Source organism: Lytechinus variegatus, chromosome 6 (genome assembly GCF_018143015.1).
Source record: "Lytechinus variegatus isolate NC3 chromosome 6, Lvar_3.0, whole genome shotgun sequence".
Lineage (NCBI taxonomy): Eukaryota > Metazoa > Echinodermata > Echinoidea > Temnopleuroida > Toxopneustidae > Lytechinus > Lytechinus variegatus.
Window position 1 is genome coordinate 36,272,352 of NC_054745.1, and position 21,439 is coordinate 36,293,790.

At 34.9% G+C, this 21,439-nt stretch overlaps 1 long non-coding RNA gene across 1 annotated transcript; it reads left to right on the top strand.

The window, feature by feature from the left end:
- Positions 1-6,693: 6,693 nt before the first annotated feature.
- LOC121417415 lies at positions 6,694-11,888 on the top strand. Its single transcript, XR_005970349.1, has 4 exons — positions 6,694-6,798; positions 8,696-8,825; positions 9,464-9,576; positions 11,404-11,888. It is a non-coding gene; the product is annotated as an uncharacterized LOC121417415 (long non-coding RNA).
- The last annotated feature ends 9,551 nt before the right edge of the window (positions 11,889-21,439 follow it).

A 21,439-nucleotide genomic window follows, 5' to 3' on the forward strand; every position in this document is an offset into this window, starting at 1 on the left:
TTGCTTTCAAGGTCTTGTAAGCCTATAGCAGCACCTTTGATACTGACAACGTGTGTAAAAGACGACAAGAAAATATTTCACAAACCTTTAAATTTCTATAACAAATGTAAAAAAAAAAGTTCTACGCTGCAGTTCATTCAAAACCAATGTAATATTTACTAAATTTCGCAAAGTCGTTTGGAAGGTAAGCGAAAGAGGTGCAGTCATTAAACAAAAAATAGGGTTCATTTGCATGTTTGGAAACTGTCAAGTTTTGAAGGAACAAAAGTGTTATAAACACTAGAAACGATCAAGATAATGAAAAATCCATAATGTCATGAATGTTTAATGGAACTTTTGGATCTCCTCCTAATTACATATAGGGCAATTAGCGATTTCTATGTACATTGAATGTTTTATGAATTCCTAAGGTTTTATAAAGTGTCTTCCAAGGTCTTGAAAAATTTTACCACGCTGTAAATATCAACTAGGTTGTATGGTTAATCTTACCTTGTCTTATTCTTACAGTAAGCCGTAATTACATTATGCAATGTTCCATTTAAATATAGCTGAATATTTAACAGTTTCTTCCAAAGTTATGAAATATATACACACACATATGGTTGATAACAAGGATGTCTATTGAGACAGTGGCCGACTTGTCATTGAGTATAATATTTAGCCGTAGACTTTTCCTCACTCTCTCCGCGAGTAAAATTGTATATATATATATATGATTGTTTATAGTCCTATATTTGATTGTGATCACAGGTTGTGAAACATTTTGCCTAGTCATGACCGTAAACAGTTAGGCTGAGGCACGGGCCAGTTGCTTCTCCCAAGAATTGTATTTTGAAAACCTACACTTATATACTGAAAAGTGTGCACGAAGTTCTTATATTTAACATTTTGTATGTATACAAAACGCCGCAATGGCAAGCTTGATCGTTTCGTTCCCTCACTTTTTTTGGGTTTCTTCGAGAATTTCTACAGCCATGTCTGGTCTTGTAAATAGATATAATGTAGTATCTGTAATGGATCACAATAGTACACAATCTATTCATTTAAAGTTCGTGTATCAGTTCAATTGGTGCAAATAATTGGTAAAAATAATCATTCATAAAGATTTAATGGTAAAGTTTACCTTTCATCTAAGGATTATAGGAGAGGCACGAGGGGATGTTGGTAGGTCGGGTTTAGGGCCGATGCTAGTTTATTAGGATATAGAATATTTGAGGGAAAAGGCCCAGGTAATAGGGTTTTAAGAAAATGATTCGGCTAGGTTTCATTAAATATTTTTTTCTGTTTTTGAAAATTTCCTTTTTATGTTCTGTTCAGAATATTTGACACTCGGAAAGAGAAGGAATCTGGGCAGTTTATAGGTAGTTTTTACTAAATGTAAACATATTATTTACCATCAATATAATCAATAAGTATGTATTGGAAGATAGTATACAGTGACCTACTCAATGATATGTCCATGGGTTAATAATACATCATTAAACCATTTGTAAAAAAAAGAAACAAGTAGCAAGTTATAATAAAATGATATATCATGTTAGTGCCCCCAAAAAGCGAAGAACAGAAAATATATAGTGTTTCAAATGTGCATTGGCTATGTATCTACCACTTTGCAAAGAGATGCTATTTTATTTGCTAGTGGCATTTTATTTCGTTCTTTTCAAAAATTTAAGTTATTACCAAATAAACGCCACTAGATTAAAAATTAATAGATGAATAAATTGCAGCATCTGTGATTCACTCATATGTAATATCTCGTATTGATTATGGAAATGCTTTATTGTTTAAGATCACATCGTATCAACTTGCCAAGCTGCAACGTGCTCAAAATTCTGCTGCTCGGGTCCTCAGTGGAACATCTCGTTTCACCCATATCACTCCAATTCTCAAAAATCTTCACTGGTTACCGGTATCTAAAAGAATAGAATTCAAAATTCTACTCCACACATGGAAAACATTGCATGGTCAGTCTCCTTTATGCCTTCAAAATCTAATCTCTGAATACATTCCCGTAAGAAATCTCCGATCCTCTACTAATAAACAGCTAAATGTACAAAGAACGAATTTAACTCTGGGAGAAAAGGCATTCGCCTCATCAGCTCCATCTCTCTGGAATGCTCTTCCACTGAGGATCCGAACAGCAGAATCACTTGAAGCATTTAAAAAATACCTAAAATCTTATATGTTTTCTTCTTATTTTTGTTAAATATTGTTAGCTAATTTCATTTATTCATGGACCCATACATATGCAAATTATTTCATCTGTAATTCCCAATCCCTCTGCTCCTCGGAATAGTTCACTAGATAGATGGCGCATAATAAATGCTCTGTTTATTATTAAAGGATACACACAAAGAAAATTCACGAAAGTGATGATTATAGACAAATTATATATGAATGGAAAGGTCTTGTGTTTTTATACACAAATATGTCACTAAAAAGTCTTACAGATGTTGTGGAAATGCAAGAAATGACATTAATAGAGACCCTTCTCAGCCCCCCAGGCAGACATTCACGCGATCGAAAACAGTCGAGAATAATGACGTCACATGATCGACTACACACTATCTCTCTGTGCATAATACACTGATACACCTTCCTGGTCTCTATTTTTCTTCGAATTTACCGTTTTCTTCATGTGTTGTGATATCCGATTTCGACATCTTCAGACTATAAGAGAACCAGAACTGTGTTACTTTGTCCATTTTTATTGAATTATGAACTGGAAAGACCGATTTTGTCCACTCGACAGTCTTCGTTGTGTTGCTCTGATTCCAACCAAGCTGTACGGTCCCATTCACTTGCTGCCGATGCAGGTTACGCTGTTTGATCCAGTCAAAAGTCAAAACTCAAGGTAAGCATGTTTGGAAACTGTAGTCTGTACTTGTTCTGACGATGCATTCAGGTCAGATGACAGATACAGATCTGATATAATTTTAGAATCATGCATTTTGGCATGACTACTATTAAAATTAAAAAGTCTTTATTTTAGAAATAATGTTTTTGCACAATTCCAGCAGATTTTTCTTCACAAAGACTTCAGTCAGATTTCTAAATAAACTGGTCAGGACTCAGGCGATTAAATTATTTAGGAGCACTGGCATGGACCATGGCTGAAAATATGCTGTTTCAGAGGAATGTTTGGCATTATCGTAGTTTTTGTCACCAGTCCATTCACTGCCGTTTATTTCGTCAACGGCGGTGATCCACTCCCATTGACTTTGTACACAACGAGCGCACAAACACCAAATTTCACGATAAGGCCGAATGTTTTCACGATAAGGCCAAATGTTTAAGTTTTTATTATACACAGGTCTAGTACCCAATGCGTTTATGCTCAGGAGGGCCCTGTATCGTATACATCCAGATACACAGAATTATATCACCATAATGCCGATGTCATGAAGCAAGACAAATTTTCAGCAGTGGTTACCCTGATCATGCTGATTCCTGGCCAAAACTAGAGTCTGGTGTTTCTTTCTGATTAGAGTGCTTCTACATATGAATGCGTAGTGCCTTCAACATAAAACAATGAAGATAAATGCACTCTTTGTAATGACACAGAGTACCGTACCTCAAGTGATTCACTACCGCTAAGTGGTAAGTAGAGTGGGGCCTACACAAACATCACTTGAGCGTTGAGGTAGAGCACCAGTGTTCTGAGTGGAATTTTTCAGGTGTCTAAACCTACTATTATTTGTTGTTGACCGAGAATTACATGCCACCGCACGTCGTCAATCATCAAGATAATGAAATTCATACTTTGATTTGATTATTTAAATTATTTCTCTATTTTTTCTCTCTTCTACACACAGATCTGCACACTTGCTGACTCTGGTGACTTCTGGTCTCTGCTCGCTACTTCAATCTGGGAGATTCCATCATGTCCTCTTACTGATTTGGATATAGCCATTTTTTTTCACTCTTTCCAGGAGCTACGATGCAAGTTTTGGACTGATAATGATGCAACAGAAAATTTATCTTTATAGATCTTGGAAACGATTTTGAGCACAGTTTTGGAGAGAACTAAAAAAATTGACTTGGACAGGAATACAGCTTGTCGAAAATAAGAACACACAACTTAAAACGAAAAAAACAATTTTAATGTTATTAGGGCATTTTGCAAGAAATTTTCTAATCAATCACACGTCCCAAATCAAGGGTAAGTCCTTTGATTAAAGACAAACATGTACATGTAGTTGAACTGCTATTGCAACTCAACCTTATTACGCTTGAATTTGAATTTAAGACTTACGCTTGATTTGCAATGGAACATAAGTTTCTTGCAGTGCCCCATATTTGTGTTTTGTTATCAGATATCTAACGTGCTGATTTTTCTCGAAAGGTATAATATATTTGTCCTTTTAAACGGTATTTGAATATGGGTACGCCTTTTATTTGTTTTCCACAATATTTATTGCATGTACATGTATGAACAGAAGTGAAATATTTATTGTGAAGCACTGAATGTTGTGTGCTGTTGTGTGATGGTTCATCATTTTATTTGTTCTAAGACTGTAAGCCTGGTGGGTGTGAGGAAGTGGCCTGGATGAAAGAAAAGTGAACATGTGCCCAATTACAGATTTGCATATTTTAAGACAATTTTGTTTCTGGATAAATATTGCTATGCATTCCCTACATTAAGAGTAAAGGAGAAGTCCACACAATCAAAAATTCATTTGAATTTAAAGAAAAATAAGATATTGCAGGAAATTTCATAAAAACTTTGATTCAAATTAATATAATTACTACTCTAACATTGAGAAATTTTGCCTAATTTATAAAACGATGATATGCTCATCTGTGTCGATGTGCAAATTACACTAACCGTTATGTCACACGCACTAAGTTCTTTTGTATTTTGTTGTTTGATATATTTACATGACATGTAGATTTGATATTTAATTTTCTATTTATTTTCTGAAAAATTTTCAGAGGGATTTTAATTCCTCCAAATAACATTTAGAGTTACAGTTCCGTAAATGTAACCTATTGTGTTCGGATGAAGAAATTCCTATACTCAAATCTGCAAAGAATTAAAAAACAAAATGCCACAAAAAAATTAGAAACGAATGTGATGTGACAACACTAATTTGCATATCATTGTTTTGTGACTGTTTTGAGTAAAAACAGCAAGGGAAATTACTCTATTCAAATAATTTTTAGTTGATGTGGACTTGACTTTTAACTCATCCTGTACCCCTCCCATCCCAAATAAGAGTAGAATCTAATCAAGAACTTGAAAATCAAAAGCAGCAATTAAATAAGATTTGATAAATACATGTCTTAATGGGATTTCACAAGAAAAAAAAGCTGGGTAGGGACGAGAAGGAATAAAAAAAAAAAAAAAATAACCAAGTTAATCCGAGTTTTGAACCAGGGTCCTCGCACACGACAAAACGATGGCCAACACGTTTGGCCACAGACCACTCCCTATGTTATGGTGTGCTTTTAAGATATATCAAACAAAGTCCGCTCGCCGCTGTGGGCTAATCATGTTTCGGCAATTCAACTGCAATTTCAATCATTTCGCGATGGATATTGCCATGTTATTTTGTGGTTCCTGACTTTGTTACGTAATGAAATTTCATAATTTTTTTTCAGTCGTGACGAAGAATGTCTATGCTTTATATTGATTATAATATCAATTTGTCGCAAGTGTGATTTCTAAGTGAAAATATGCTTTGTTTATTCAAATATATTTCTTAAAAAAAATCATTTTTTCTAAGCTAAATATCGGTTACCAAAATACGTTAAATGTGCGCTTTATTTCACTGTTCAGTAAATTCAAACTTTTATCTATATAACAAGACCAATCTTGTGAGGAATAAACAATTCTAAGAGCAAAAAAACGCTGATTGGAAAGATCGTCTTCAATGGGCTGCTGTCAGCTCAGCTGCTCACGCTCATTGTGTGACGTCACTCAGCTGGAGCTCGCAAGAGGACCGATGGAAGGCAGAAATATGGCATGAAAATAAATCATTTTTGAGAGCTGATTTCTGCAAACTCTAATGACTATTTTGAAAAGTGAAGTTATATATCTGATTAGTAATACTTCCCCTTTACAATGATGACCACAAAAAGGCATTATAAAATACTTTGGATTCTTCGAGTGTCTCCTTAAATATTATCATGTAAAAGTTGCAAACGACTCAATCCGACTCGATTGTATTAAAACGACTATTGTAATAATTTTCCTTCAGGAAATTTGCACAATGTTCTTTGTAAACAAATAGAAAACACGCTAGATTGTCAAGACACAAATGAATGAATTAGTATACACATTATGTAGAAAAATAATTTAGAAAAAAGCATGAATTTTAGATGTTGGTGATACTTGCTTTCCATAACAGTGGTTGATCGGATTAATCGGAAATCTTTGAAAGACGATGTCCGCTTGTTATAATGACCAATGGTGCCCGAAAAGTCGTTGAAATGGGCTTATGTCGAAAGGGTGGGTGCTGTCGCGTTAGGGTGCGTCAACGCGAACGCGAAGATTCGTCCAAAGCCCCCCCAGTTTGGCCGAAAGGGTGCGTTGGGAGCGTTAGGGCGCGTCAGTGTCGACAACGCCCCCAAATGGCACAACCGGGTGGGCTTTTCCCGAACCTTCGCGTTCAGTACATTTTTATTTTACAAATCGTCTTGAACGAGGTTCGCTGACTAATTAGGCCACGCCCCACTCCCAAAGTTTTGATAAAAATGTAAAGTTTATTTGATGTTTTCGCCGCGACGATTCGAAATGAAACGAAGAAATTAGCAGAAGTGAAGGTCACCGGAGAGGTGAATGAGGATTTTACCGTAAGTAAAACCATTCAAAATGTCGTTCATATTATATGTAAGGTGATGAATAATTTGTGGTCCGTAATTATCAATTGAATTACAAGAAAAGATAATCTTCTGGCAGGAACCCTGTCGATACGATCGACAAACTTGACAGTACATAATCAAGTCTAGTCCCATACCCGTGTTTCTGTGTCTGCAGAACTAAGTATCTGACTGAGGTCCACACAACGACCCATCGCGACCCTGTCCATACACGTTTTTATGATCCACACAGGGCTGTAATTTTGCTAAGAGAAATCTTTATATTGTTTTACCTTTATGACATTCGGCATTATCGTGATATAGGGAACCACCGTTCACTTCATACAGCAGCGCTTTATTCAGTCACACGCGCACGCACTACCCTATTTCCACCTCCATTCACTTTGTACACAAGTGCGCGTACACAAATCTACGAGTGGTTCCCAAAACCACGATTTCGCCTGACATTCTATATTAAAAATCATAATTTTTCCTTTGGTTTTGTATTAATTTTGTTGCTCGGTGTGGTCGGGGATATCCTCGATTACCAGCGTGTGCAATAGATGTACACAAATCCAATGTGGCCATCCCAATTCTGTGTACTTACAGTCATTGGAATTGGACAGGAGCTAAATCACATATTGATAGTGTGAGTGATAAATTGGATATTCTCAACTTATTTAGCATATAGGCTTAGCGAACACAAGTCAAACGAAATGGAGGCACTCGACAGCAGGCGAGGATTCAGGGGGGAGTTATGTGGCAGAGGTGCGTTCACACCCAATCAAAATCTAGATATTATAAGTTTTAAATGGTGCACCCGTGGCAGTAGACCAAAAGCTTCGGTCCCTGTTTTGCTGGTTGTTCAGCTGAACTCCGTTGGCTTCACTCACCAAATACAGAGACCGAAGTTCTAGCACGATCTGTACAGGGGACTCAATGGCCATATGTTTACGTACTTAAGATCGGATAAAAAGGGGAAGTGAATTTGCGCGACAGCCGAGGTAAGTCACTGTTTTGTTCCTTTTAACTTCAATTTTCTCCGTTTTGGGGAATTATTGCCAAGAGGGAATATAAATTTGCATTTTGGTCGCGTTAATTTTCAAAATTGTTATTCATTAAAGACAAAATTGAACTTTGAAGAGCCCCGACGGGGGGATTTTGCATTGTAAGTCCCCTAATGGTGGCTGCACAATAGCAAGCCGTCTGTGTATGAGGAGAAATAAAAAAAATGTTTAAAAACTCCTCGAAACAGACAGCTGCCAGCTGTCTAGCTATCGTGCAGCCACCATTATGGGACTTACAATGCGAAATCCCCCAGTCGGGGCTCTTCAATTTTTCATTTTTATCGTACCACATAAAGTTAGAGTCTAGATCTAGTCAAACCTAACCTTAAATAGCACGTAAAGGTACTTAAAGGTCCATTCATTAAAACAAAAATAAAGGGGAATATGCAATGGATCTCATCAAGCCCAAGTATTTTTTTGCCTTTGAATCTCATAATAAAGTACTATTGAACAAAGTCCAGTAAATTAAACCAGCAAGGTATCCATGTGCTATTGGGTTAGAAAAAACTTTTATTTTAATTCAAAAATATATTAATGACAAAAATGTTTTATTATTTGTATGATTAATATGTTAATGACTGTCTTGCTTATAATCAAGTGGAAATTATATGAATTAACAAGAATTAATTGTTGACCGATTGTTGGTCGACTCTAGAAATTTCAGGATAATACAACAAGAAAGAAAAATGATTGGTATATTTGAATCATTCCCCTTTATAAAATGTCAACAATATTCATAGAAAGTGCAATATTTTTCAATGATCACTGTGTCAATCTACATATTTCTTTGTTATATCAATGTAATATTAATGTTCTAATTTCAGACTGGAACTAGAGAGCTTGGCTCTGACTGGTCTACTACAGCAAGGAATGTGCCAGGGGCCAATCTGATGAACATGTGGCAGAAGATTTGGCAATGGGTGAAGAAACACTGAGATTGAAATGCAACCACAGGTAACATGTAGACTAGTAAAATGCTATAATGATGACAAAAAATGAAGGATATTGTTTAGGTTGCAGAATGTTAAATCATTAAAACCCACATCAATGATAATGAAATCGCACTGTACCAGATTTTAAAGTCAGTTTGTAATGTAGACATTACATAGACATGAAAGACCATGACCATGCAAAAAATCATCCAGATGGTCATTTTTGTACATGGTTTTGGAAAACAGTGCGGGAGCTGAAAAACATAAAAATTACCATTTGGTCACAATTTTTTGCATGGTCGCTCACTTTAAAAACTCAACAGTTAACATGCGACCCCAGCCCCCCCCCCCCTTCTGTTTGCGTAGCCCCTACTCACACCCCTCAATCCATTTTTCACTACTTGCTCATGTGTATGTACATACAAGCTACATTACGAGGAATAATTTCTCTAAGTTTCTCAGCCAGAGCATATGTCATTTACTATTTTTATTTTTGATTAACATAATAAAAGCTTGAACCCTTTGTTTACCCCCTTCTATATGAATTCTGGTAATCAAAAGATGTTTTATTTCCTGTTTTTAGACATGTACATATACATGTGAGAAGAAATACAAGATTGTGGCAAATATTTTAATTAGTTCAATACTCTTTTCCTTCAGGTGGAGGCTTCACCCAAACTTTTCAGACGGATGCGAGATACAAAGTTACCCAAGTATAAATGGTTGAAGGTTTTGGAGAGCCAGACAAGAAGGCAGGAAATGTGATGTCACTTGTAAGTTAAAACAAGTATGACTGCCTCACTTTGGCGAAGAAAGTAGTCACATTAAAAAAAATTAAATTACCAGTACTGTTCTCTTCTTTATTTGGTCTTCTAGCAGTCAATATTTGAAAACAGTGACATCTATAAGTCTATAAGATAATAAGTGCTTAGATGCTTAAATGATTAATGATGATATTTCTTGGACAGTTGTAAAACATCCAATATCAATCAATGCTAGATGCTGTGACTTGCTTTCTATTGCCAAAGTAGTAAATGAATGTTCCATTGTTCTGCATTCCTATTAGACCCCCCACACACCATCACCCTCTGCTTTGTCAGCTAGGAACACTGCAAAATTACCCAAAAAAGAACACAATTTTTTTATATCTCTTGTAGGCCTGTATAAATCAGATAAATTTAATGACTACAAAAGCAGTCATTAAACCTCACTTATTCAAATGATCTTGGTAGGGGGGGGGGGGTGGCTCAGGATCTTGCCTGTAGATTGTGCACTCACTTCAGAAATCAGCAGGTTGGTTCTGAATCACGAAATAAAAAACAAATGTGATAATTTTGGATTTTGACTCCCTTTATTTTGGTATTAATGAGAAAAACTCAAGTCATTAAAATCAATTGTGTATACATGTACATTTTAATTTTTTTCTTATGCATTTTTTTTTCGTTGTTTAACCCTAAGAAGATGGGGGGGGCTCGACATTTTTCGCGATAAATCAGCTGCTCAAAGTTTTTTTAATGTGTCGCTCGCTGACTTTTTACTTTCAAGACTCTCGCGCAACTTTTGAGACCAAAATTGTGACCCCCAGGTACGCGTTTCCGAAATTACGCAACATTTCGTAAGTGCATGCAGACCCAAAATTGCTCAAAAACATGAATTTGTGTACAAATCCAATGCAAATAGTGTTTTTAGCCAAAATTCATAAAATGTATCATTATTTTTCATTTTACTGCTTAAAATCATTTAATTTTATCTTGTCTATGGTAAAAATAAAGTCCCCGAAAATTTCCATTGAAAACACAATGAAAAGCAAAAAGTCATAAAACAAAGAAATACATAAGAAATTTAGAAAACAATAGAATACATAAGAAAATAAATGTGATGTGTACATTTTTGAAAAATAAATTTGATCAGATGCCTATCTAGAGTATGTGAAACAAAAATGAGCATTTTAGGGGCTTTATTTTATTAATAAGCCAGTTCGTAGTTCCTTTCTGCGCATGATCAAAAGATTCTATGCATGATCAGAAGAAGGTCATTTGTACTAAAGTGACATGGTGCTTTAAAATCTAATGAGATAAGCACCAACTTTGATGTCTTGATTATTCATATATTCTTTTGAATTGTCATTTTCATTTTCATCCACAAAAAACAACAATGCTTCCATGAACGACTGGTATTTCACAGTTTGCAAAGTACATTGTGCAACATGCTAAGATATGCATTCAAAGTAGGAATGCAACAAATGCCTTCATTACGTGTTCATTTGTGTGCTATTCTAGTCACCTGGTCTATTCAATTTCTTCATCCTGCTATGTAAGGCAAGCTTACATAATATCTTGCTTTGAAATCTGCCTATCATGATGAAAGAAATGAAAGGTCATTTGACCAAAATTGTCCACGAAGTAACTACGAACTGGTCTATTAGAGCAAACTTATGATTTTACGCATAAATTTTCATAATCAATGAGCAGTGAGATTTTTCGCAGAATTTTAACAGCGATAATTAAATTAGGAATAAATGACTTTGGTATCAATAATCATGGAAATTAATATCTTTATTAATAAAATATCACATGCTCTATAAATTAATTCCATTTCAGTTACTTCAATAAACATGAACAGCAGCAGGAGCAACAACAGCATCAGCAGCCGAAACCTCAACTGCAATAAGAGATGCAGCAACCGCACCGACAACATCAAGAGCAACAGCAAAAATACCTACATGTATTACAGCAGAAATGCAACAATCACATTGGCAACATCAACAGCAGCAGGAGCTCCAACAACCATGCAGGGAACATCGCGCGCAACATAAATAACTTCATCAAGAGATGCAACAACCACAGTGGTAAACATCAACAGCAGTAGCGACAACGACAGTAGAAACAAAGCCAATGTCAAGGATTAAGCAATCATACAGGAAACAACACAAGCGGCAACATCAATAAATGCATCAGGGGATGCAACAGCCATACTTGTAAACAGCAGCAGTAGCAGCGATGACAAGAGCAACCACACAGGCAACACCTTGAGCAACATCAGTAGCAATGCACCAGCAATGAAACAATCACACCAACAACACCAAGAGCAGCAGCAAAAAGAAAATAAATTCCAGCAACCATGGATGACAACAGCAGCGGCAACACCAACAACACTAATGAATGTTGAAAAACTTGTACAAAAGTCAATGACACCACAGTTTTTTTTTAGAATTTATTGGACATTATTGATTAAAAAATGCACAATGATTTATTCAGGTTGAAGAAAATTATGTGTGAAAAAATTGTGTACATTTGAAGATGTTTCCTGTGTATTGAATAATATTTATGAAAATATAGTTTTATAGATGAAAATATGATTCTTGAAATGTCTACTTTTTATTTGTCATTGACTAAAGATAAATACATTTTCTTTGAATTTTCTTAATGAAATGAAAAAAAGGGAATTTATTCAAATGTTATCATTATTATCATCGTTCTTATCTTTATTATTATTATTATCACTATCATTATTACTATTATTATTATTATTATTATTGATATTATTATTATTATCATTATTATTCTTATCATTATTGTTATTATTATTATCGTCATCATTAAGTATTATTTTTCTCATTATTATTATAATTATCATTATCATTATTTTTTTATTATTATTATGATCAATAGCACTAGTAACATGTTAGTATTTGGATTAATTATTATAATTATTGTAATTAAAATCATTCCTTCATTTTTGTCTCACCTGCGAAGCAAAGTGAGACTATAGGCGCCGCTTTTCCGACGGCGACGGCGGCGTCAACATCAAATCTTAACCTGAGGTTAAGTTTTTGAAATGATGTCATAACTTAGAGAAAATATATGGACCTAGTTCATGAAACTTAGACATAAGGTTAATCAAGTATTACTGAACATCCTATTACAGTTTCATGTCACATGACCAAGGTCAAAGGTCATTTAGGGTCAATGAACTTAGACCATGTTGGAGGAATCAACATCGAAATCTTAACCTGAGGTTAAGTTTTTGAAATGTCATCATAACTAAAAAAATATATGGACCTAGTTCATGAATCTTGGACATAAGGTTAATCAAGTATCACTGAACATCCTGCATGAGTTTCACGTCACATGACCAAGGTCAAAGGTCATTTAGGGTCAATGAACTTTGGCCGAATTGGGGATATCTGTTGAATTCCCATCATAACTTTGAAAGTTTATGGATCTGATTCATGAAACTTGGACATAATAGTAATCAAGCATCACTGAAAATTTTGTGCAAGTTTCAGGTCTCTTGATTAAGGTCAAAGGTCATTTAGGGTCAATGAACTTTTGCCGAATCGGGGGTATCTGTTGAATTACCATCATAACTTTGAAAGTTTATTGGTCTAGTTCATTAAACTTGGACATTAGAGTAATCAAGTATCACTGAACATCCTGTGCGCATTTCAGGTCACATGACCAAGGTCAAAGGTCAATGAACTTTGGCCGAAGTGGGTGTATCTGTTGAATTACCATCATAACTTTGAAAGTTTATGGATCTGATTCATGAAACTTGTACATAAGAGTAATCAAGTATCACTGAACATCCTGTTCGAGTTTCAGGTCACATGATCAAGGTCAAAGGTCATGTAAGGTCTATGAACTTTGGCCATGTTGGGTTTTTGTTGAATAACCATCATATCTCTGTAAGTTTATTGGTCTAGTTCATAAAAAGTGGACATAAGAGTAACCATGTATCACTGAACACCTTGTGCGAGTTAGAGTAGTATTCAAAGTCAGAACTGCTGCTATATTGAACCGCGTGATGCCGGTGAGACTGCCAGAGGCATTCCACTTGTTTTCTTTTATTCTTCTTTTTCTTCTTCCTCTTCTTATTCCTCCTCTTCTTATCATTATTATTATTTTTATTATTATTATCATTAAGCATATTTTATCATTATTATAATTATCATAATTATTATTATTTTTATTTTTATGATCCATAGGAGAAGGAGCATGCTATTATTTAGATTATTATTATTGTAATTAAAATAATTCCTTCGTTTTTTATTTTCTTCTTTCTCCTCCTCCTTTTGTTCTTCCTCGAACTTCTTCATCTTTTTCTTCTTCCTCTTATTATTATTCTTATTCTTCCGCTTCTACTTTTTCCTCTCCTTCTTCTGCTTCTTCTTCTTCTTCTTCCTCTTATTATTATTGTAATTAAAATAATTCCTTCGGTTTTTTGTCTCGCCTGCGTAGCGGAGCGAGACATAGGTATCACTATTTCCGGTGTCGGCGGCGTCGTCGTCAACAATTGTGTTGTACACCCAATAACTTTCTACAGCTTCGAGGTGGGATCACCAAATTCATACCAGAGGTCCATCTCGTGAAAGCACAGGTCAAGTTCGAATATGAGTTGAATTTGAATAAGGTCAAAGGTCAATGAACTTTCCATGACTGGCACTGTGCTATGTTGTACACCCAATAACTTTCTACAGCTTCGAGGTGGGATTGCCAAATTCATACAAGAGGTCCATCTTTTGAAGGTGCAGGTCAAGTTTGAATGTGAGTTGAATTTGATTAAGGTCAAAGGTCAATGAATATTTTACTTCAGAACTCAGTACTCTCTATACTTGAACCAGATTTTGTATTTTACTTGTTTATTCTTTAAAAGCTGTTGTTGTTATTTATTTAATGAGCTATAGTTCTTGACACCATTTATAATATTCACACAAATTTGCCAAAGGTACAATAGAAAAGCTGTCAAAGTTTTCACTCACATTGTTATGAATTACATTCTTTTTCACTAACATTAATTTCCTTACTTCCATGGAAGTCATTATACATGTAGCTTCATAGTATTAACAGCATTCTTAGTGTTATCTCATTTCCTAGGGATAAAGTAGGCCTATAGCATTATTGCATATGTAAACTGTCAGAACCACAATTCACCCCCTAAACTGCTGACAGCCTCGGAAGTCATACAGCATAGTTTTGACATACATTCTCTTCATGACTGCAATATGCAGGCGAGACAACGCTTGGCGTTTGCCTTGTCTTCTTTTTCTTCTTCCTCTGCATCCCTCTTCCTCTCCTTCATATTATTATAATTACTATCATTATAATTATTACTAAATTTGTATTTTCATAATTGTTGTCTGTGATATTTTTTTTGTTATTGTTGTTCTTCATCATTATCGTATACTCCTTCTTTTTCTTCTACATCATTTTCTTCTTCTACTACTACTACCTCTTCTTTTTCTTCTTCTTCTTCTTCGTCTCCTTCATATTGTAATTATTTTTTTTACTATCATTATTAATCATTGTTGTTGGTGATATTATTTTTCTTGTAATTGTTGTTGTTTTTCATCATCATTATCTTATTCTCCTTCTCCTCCTTCCGCTTCTTTTTCTTCTTATTGTTATTGTAATTATTATTATAATTATTATTGATATTACCATTATTATTATTATTATCATTATCATTATTATTGTAATTATTATTATTATTGTTAGTATTATTACTATTATTATTATTATTAAAAACAAAATAAAACGCACCCTTTCGGCACTTCCGGGGGGGCTTTGGACGAAAGGGCGCGTTCCAGTGAACGCGACGCGACGTGGCGCTCCCAACGCACCCTTTCGGCCAAACCGGGGGGGCTTTGGACGAATCTTCGCGTTCGCGTTGACGCACCCTAACGCGACAGCACCCACCTTTCGACATAAGCCGTTGAAATGTGTATAGATTTGTGTTTGCCTACATTTGTGTATGGTAAAAAATATGAGTATGGTCGAATTTCAAATGTTATGTTAAGTACACAAAAACATACGTTTTTAAAAAGCGATAGTTGATTTGCACATATATATAAATAGGGATAAACCGATGGGAAAAATGCATGTAAATATGAAAAGTCACACTGAAGAAACAAAAATAAACCTCATGACTGATTATGTATATGTATCAAAGGTATATGCGCACGAAGTTCCATTTAACATTGCTTATTGGTGAATGCATTTTTCTCTTTACTGACAGCATGGTTTCTGTACAGAACTTGCTGTAATTGTACAAAGGAGATACAAAGTAATATCTAAACTCCAATACATTTCACAGTGTCATTATATCGCATGTATATAGAATTAGAATTATGAAAATGTAAGGCTGCGTTTTAGTTTCATTAGAACATCTTAGCCTTGCTTAAGTACAATAATCATGATAATTGGAGGTTTGTAAAGATATTGCCTTGTCATGTTTATCTTTATTCCGAATAAGTGTATTAACGTGACTGATATCCTTCAAAATGTAAAATCGGCTGTGATAAAGTCTGTCTTTATTACATCAATCTATGAATACAACTTTTTGTTTTATTACAAGGTAATCACAACACGGGGGGGGGACTATACGAACTATAACTTAATAATTAACGTTGCATTTAGGATGCTTATATAATGTGGTAAAATATATTGTATGATATGTAGAACAGAAGGATAACAGTGATAATTCCATAGAGCGCACATTATTGCATAAATATATATTTAAACGTGTGAAGCTGCTGAATCCAGATGTATTTGATGTCAATTAAAATAAATGGCAAAGGATGTAATCTATCCCCTCACACATCATAGGCCTATATATTTTAACCTCATGCCTCAACGGAACTTTGCTATAATGTAAATGAGAGATGAATATCACAAAATGAGACAACATGACAAAGTTAATAAATGAAGAAGCTCAGAAAACATTGGTTGGTTTATTGTTTTCACTTTTTCAGTTTATGTAATAAATGAAGTTTTGAATTGATTTGTATTATTAAATACATATATCTTTTTTTGATATCTTTTTAATAGCCCCTTTTTTGTTTCGGGGGGGGGGGGAGGTTAAGTGTGAAATATTTGGTCAATAGACGTTAGCATGAAATGGTTGTTACATTCTAGATTTTGCGTAGACCATATCGGTATTTGATGAAACAACCAAATGGCTGTAACACGAATTGACTGTAGATTAAATGGCCATTAAACCACACAACAATCGGACCAAAAAGTAATTGAATGAAATATTGGCCATGGCCCTTGGATTAGGCTGTGGATGTTGTGTGTGAGGATGTGTGTGTGTGTTGGAGCCATCGCCAAGATCCCTATAAAAAACAAATATAAAACAAATTGTAATGATAATGTTTTCGTAATCGATTATTGTACTCAACCTTTCTTTAAAACATCTGTCATTTTCGTCGGTTGAATTTATTTTTGGCTTTCCATTTCACTTTGAAAAATAGTAAAACAAATATTTGTTAGATATCAAAAAGAATTTGTTGTTGAAAACAGCTATCGTTTTCAGATAAAGTCAGAGGATATAAAAAAGAAAACAAGGTGAATTAAGTAGCCGACTGAGAGAGTACAAATTTAAATTAATACATGGAATCATTCATTTGCATTTATTTGTTGATTCTGATGATTCTGATCTGTGTGGTTACTGTCAAAAATGAAAAAAATCTTAGCTTCATATATTTTCTTCTAATGTGAAAAGGCAAAATCAACATGGAATGAATGCGAGAATAGTTTCGAATTTGTTTCATCAAACTTACTAGGGACGATATATTTTGGAGGATAAAATTAGCGATCAAGGAGAAGAAAAATTCGTTAATTACTTCATGATCTGTGTGAAGTATATGGTTTTTAATGGTAGAGAAAAAAAGTCAGAAATAAATTTGAATGAAATTAAACATAAATTTAAAGACTGAAAATTGGCATCAATCTTAAAGAGAAATTCCAGTAGTTGCAGTAAACACTGATTTCATGAGAAAGTCTGTAAAACAAGGCTTAATTGTCAGTATATCATCGAGGATCTAGATCTGGTACAGTTACATTAACTGAACTTTGTGAAATCTTGAAATCTACGCTGAAAAATGTTCACACCGAAGATCCCCAACACAGATAAGCGCACGTGGGACAATGTATAATTATTGCTTAGGGCGTCGGGCCCGACGCCCTACCCGATTCCTGTGCTTATTTGCTGATTTCTCAGCAATTACACAATTTCTTCCAGAATTCTTTGGCACATGCGTTTTATTTATACAAACAGACACTTTGGTGGTCATTTCATTGGATTCTGTACGAACTAATTTTGATATCGTTACCAAAACTAGCATTTACCTTTAAGTGTCCATATATTTCATACTTACCACTAAGCAGAGGAAGAAAAAAGAAGGGCATACCGCCCCCACGCGTGTAGAATGTGAAGGTGGTGACGGTGAAGGGCATCTACCGATCTTAAGAAATCAGATCCAACCGTTATAGATTCAAAGGCCATGAGCAGATGAATTATGGTATTTTTTTATATAAAAGATAACTGCGAGCGCGAAGCGCGTGTTGGATATCTTGAGATTTAAACCTTAATCCCCACGAATATGTGATAAAACTTTTCTCGTTACTATTCAAGTACCCATTTCTTCGATTTTAGATATTGACCGTTTTACAATCAAGACCATTTTTGGCTTGTACGCATATCTCAGTCAATACATTTATTGAACTTCATGACTATTCATCCTATTCCAATATTATGACTAGTGTTATATATAATAATAATTGTAAAAGAATTGTAAAAGTAATTACATTCATCTATTAGTTATTTCCCTTTAAGGATAGCCAAGAATTGTAAAGAACATTCCAGAATGTCTTTATTATGCAGGCCTTGCCTATTTAAAGGCCAAGGAGTTTTATTGTTATTTCTGAATAGAGATTAGGAACAATAGGCTTAGCTATGTTATTGACACTGTTGATTTCAATGAGGTCATTCAAGAGTCTTCTGGAATTTGACTGCTCCTGAAAGGAAAATGTTTTTTTAAAGACAATACCATAACCTTCCATAATAGTGAATAATATAAAGAAGCTTCCAGAAGAGTTGAAATGTGTATATATAAAGCTTGCATATTATTTAAGGACATCATCACATCATATGAGATCATCACATCATATGAGATCACTTCACCAGATCAGATCAGAGCTAAGAGTTTCACTCCAGACTTTATTTCTACCTGGAATAATTATCTTCTGTGGAATTATTTGCACACCATCAATGAACTGTTTGCAGTTATTTTGAGAGAGGAATTTTCAGTTCTCATCGAGATCATCAACATCATCAACCTGTTCAATGAACACGCTTCAACCCATGGATTGCTGAAATTGACTGTTAATCGTCGTCAACATCGTCTTCATGGACATTTCAACTCGTTACAGTGACTCTTATTATTCGTCCTTCAACATCAGTTTCACCATCGCCATCATTAATAAGGAATTAGTCTAGGAGCCAGGGGGCTTTATTCAGAATTTTTGGTGGGGAAGGTTTGACAAGCTTATCCGGGGTAAAATTGTGCGCTGATTCCAAAAATGCCACTCTTATTGACCGTACTCACGCCATTTTGGTCATTTTGGCCAAATTTTGGCCAAAAATGACCATTTTGACCACTCTTTGGAAAATGGTCCCTTAACAGACTGCTTTTGTTGCCACATGCATTAAGAGTCTATCTTAAGTAAAAATGCACGCAGATTCCAGATAAAGTGCTTTCATTTGCCAAATCACAATAGCAGTGGTCATTTTGGCCATAATTTGGCCAAAAATGACAATTTTCATGATTTTTTTGGCCGAAATGTGTTACAAATATTGATCAGAGCTTCGACTGGATGTTTTTAGAAATCCACATTTATTTTCAAAATGTGCGCTGGATCATAACCATCAACCTCGTGTAATATATTCCGTCAGTTTTTACCTATGAGGGTCATTTTGGGTACTTTAGACATAACTGACCATTCGCGCAATTTGCATTATTAACTGTTCAAATAGGCAGGAAATTGAGGTCTTCAGCATGTTTTTTCTTCTTCCCTTATAAAATGAGAATGCATTTAAATGTCCTTCATGTGTAAAGTTTTATGCTGATTCCAAATATATCAGTCTAAATGACCCTATTTAACAGTTTAAGGTCATTTTGGCCACTTATGACCCTTAAAATGACCAATGACATCAGTTCAATTTATCCAAAAATACTGTGAATGTTACCAGAATCTTAACAAGGGTGTGCTGTAATACCCAACACTGGTGAATGAATCCTTAAAATTGAGCATCCCCAAAGTTGGTGTATTAATCCTTGAAATTGAACATCTCAAAAGTATTTTGACCTCATGCAATTTATTCCATCAGTTTTGACCTATGAGGGTTACTTGGCGTACTTTAGCCACAACTGACCATTCACGCAGTTTTGCATATAATAAACTGCACATAGACAGGAATTTCAGGGCTTCAGCGTGTTTTATCTTCTTCCCTAATAAAATGAGAATGCATTTAAATGTCCTTCAAGTGTAAAATTTTATGCTGATTCCAAATATATCATTCATAATAACCCTATTTAATAGCTTGTGGTAATTTTGACCACTTATGGCCCTCAAAATGGCCAATGACAGTTCATTTTACCCCCAAATACTTCGAATACGTTACCAGAATCTTAACAAGGGTGTGCTGTAATACCCAACACTGGTGAATGAATCCTTAAAATTGAGCATCCCCAAAGTTGACTACCTTGGTCATTTTGGCCATCTTGACCCCCCGGCCAGCCCTGCTCATTGTGTATGTTAATTCAGGTGATATCGAACATGGTGAGGAGAAATTTTGGATTGCGTTTATATTAGCATCAATTATTGTTAAATGGGGAAGTTTGAAAGCTTCTTGGTGGAAATCAATGAAATTATTCCACACAGACCATAACTATTGGACCCTGTGGTCATTTTGACCACGTTTCCCTCAATATTGACCAGTGACCATGGACCCTAGGAATCTCCAATTAGTGGAGAGATCAGCTAAGAGAGAGACCTTGCATGCTTTGATGAGTCAAAAAGGGCTCAAATGCTGGTCAGTATCATGCAGCATGAGCTACCAATAATCGGCGAAGAGTGTCGATAATTGTGGTAAAATCCTTTACATCGAGCATACATAAGGTTGTTTAACCATGGCACTGTGGTCATTTACATGATTTTAGCCACCTTGACCACACAGTAAATGTTTATGGAAACCTCACATACATGGGGCAGTAAATTCAGGAATTAGACACTTTAGCATCATTTACATGTTATTTCAAGACACTTTTCTAGATTAATGTAGATTAATGATTCCAAATATATTAGTCTTAATGACCATTTATGAGCTAGTGGTCATTTTGGTCGCTTTTGGTCCCGATAATGACCGATCACATTGGCATGTATCAAAGAGGATTCAAATGTTGTTGTCGCTCCGTATGATTAATAAGATGTATTATATCAATTATTGATTTCAATATGATATGACTAATAGCACATTATCAAAATTTTGAAACCAATTTGGCAATTTTGACTATCTATCGCATGTATGACTTTTGTAAATAAACATGACAGGAGCAATTGTGGAAATGCATTCAATCCCTTTCGATTCGAAATATTAAAAGCTCACCTTGAGTAAAAAAAAATGTGCCAAATACCTCACCATTTGGTCATTGTGTGGTCATTGAGTAGCCATAACATCATTCCCTCCTTTTTTATTTAAATTATACAGATAACTATATTCTAGATCTAGAGGAAGGCACTAATCCTGAACTGAAAGGTGCGTCATTACAAAGCTATTGGTCAACGTGGATTT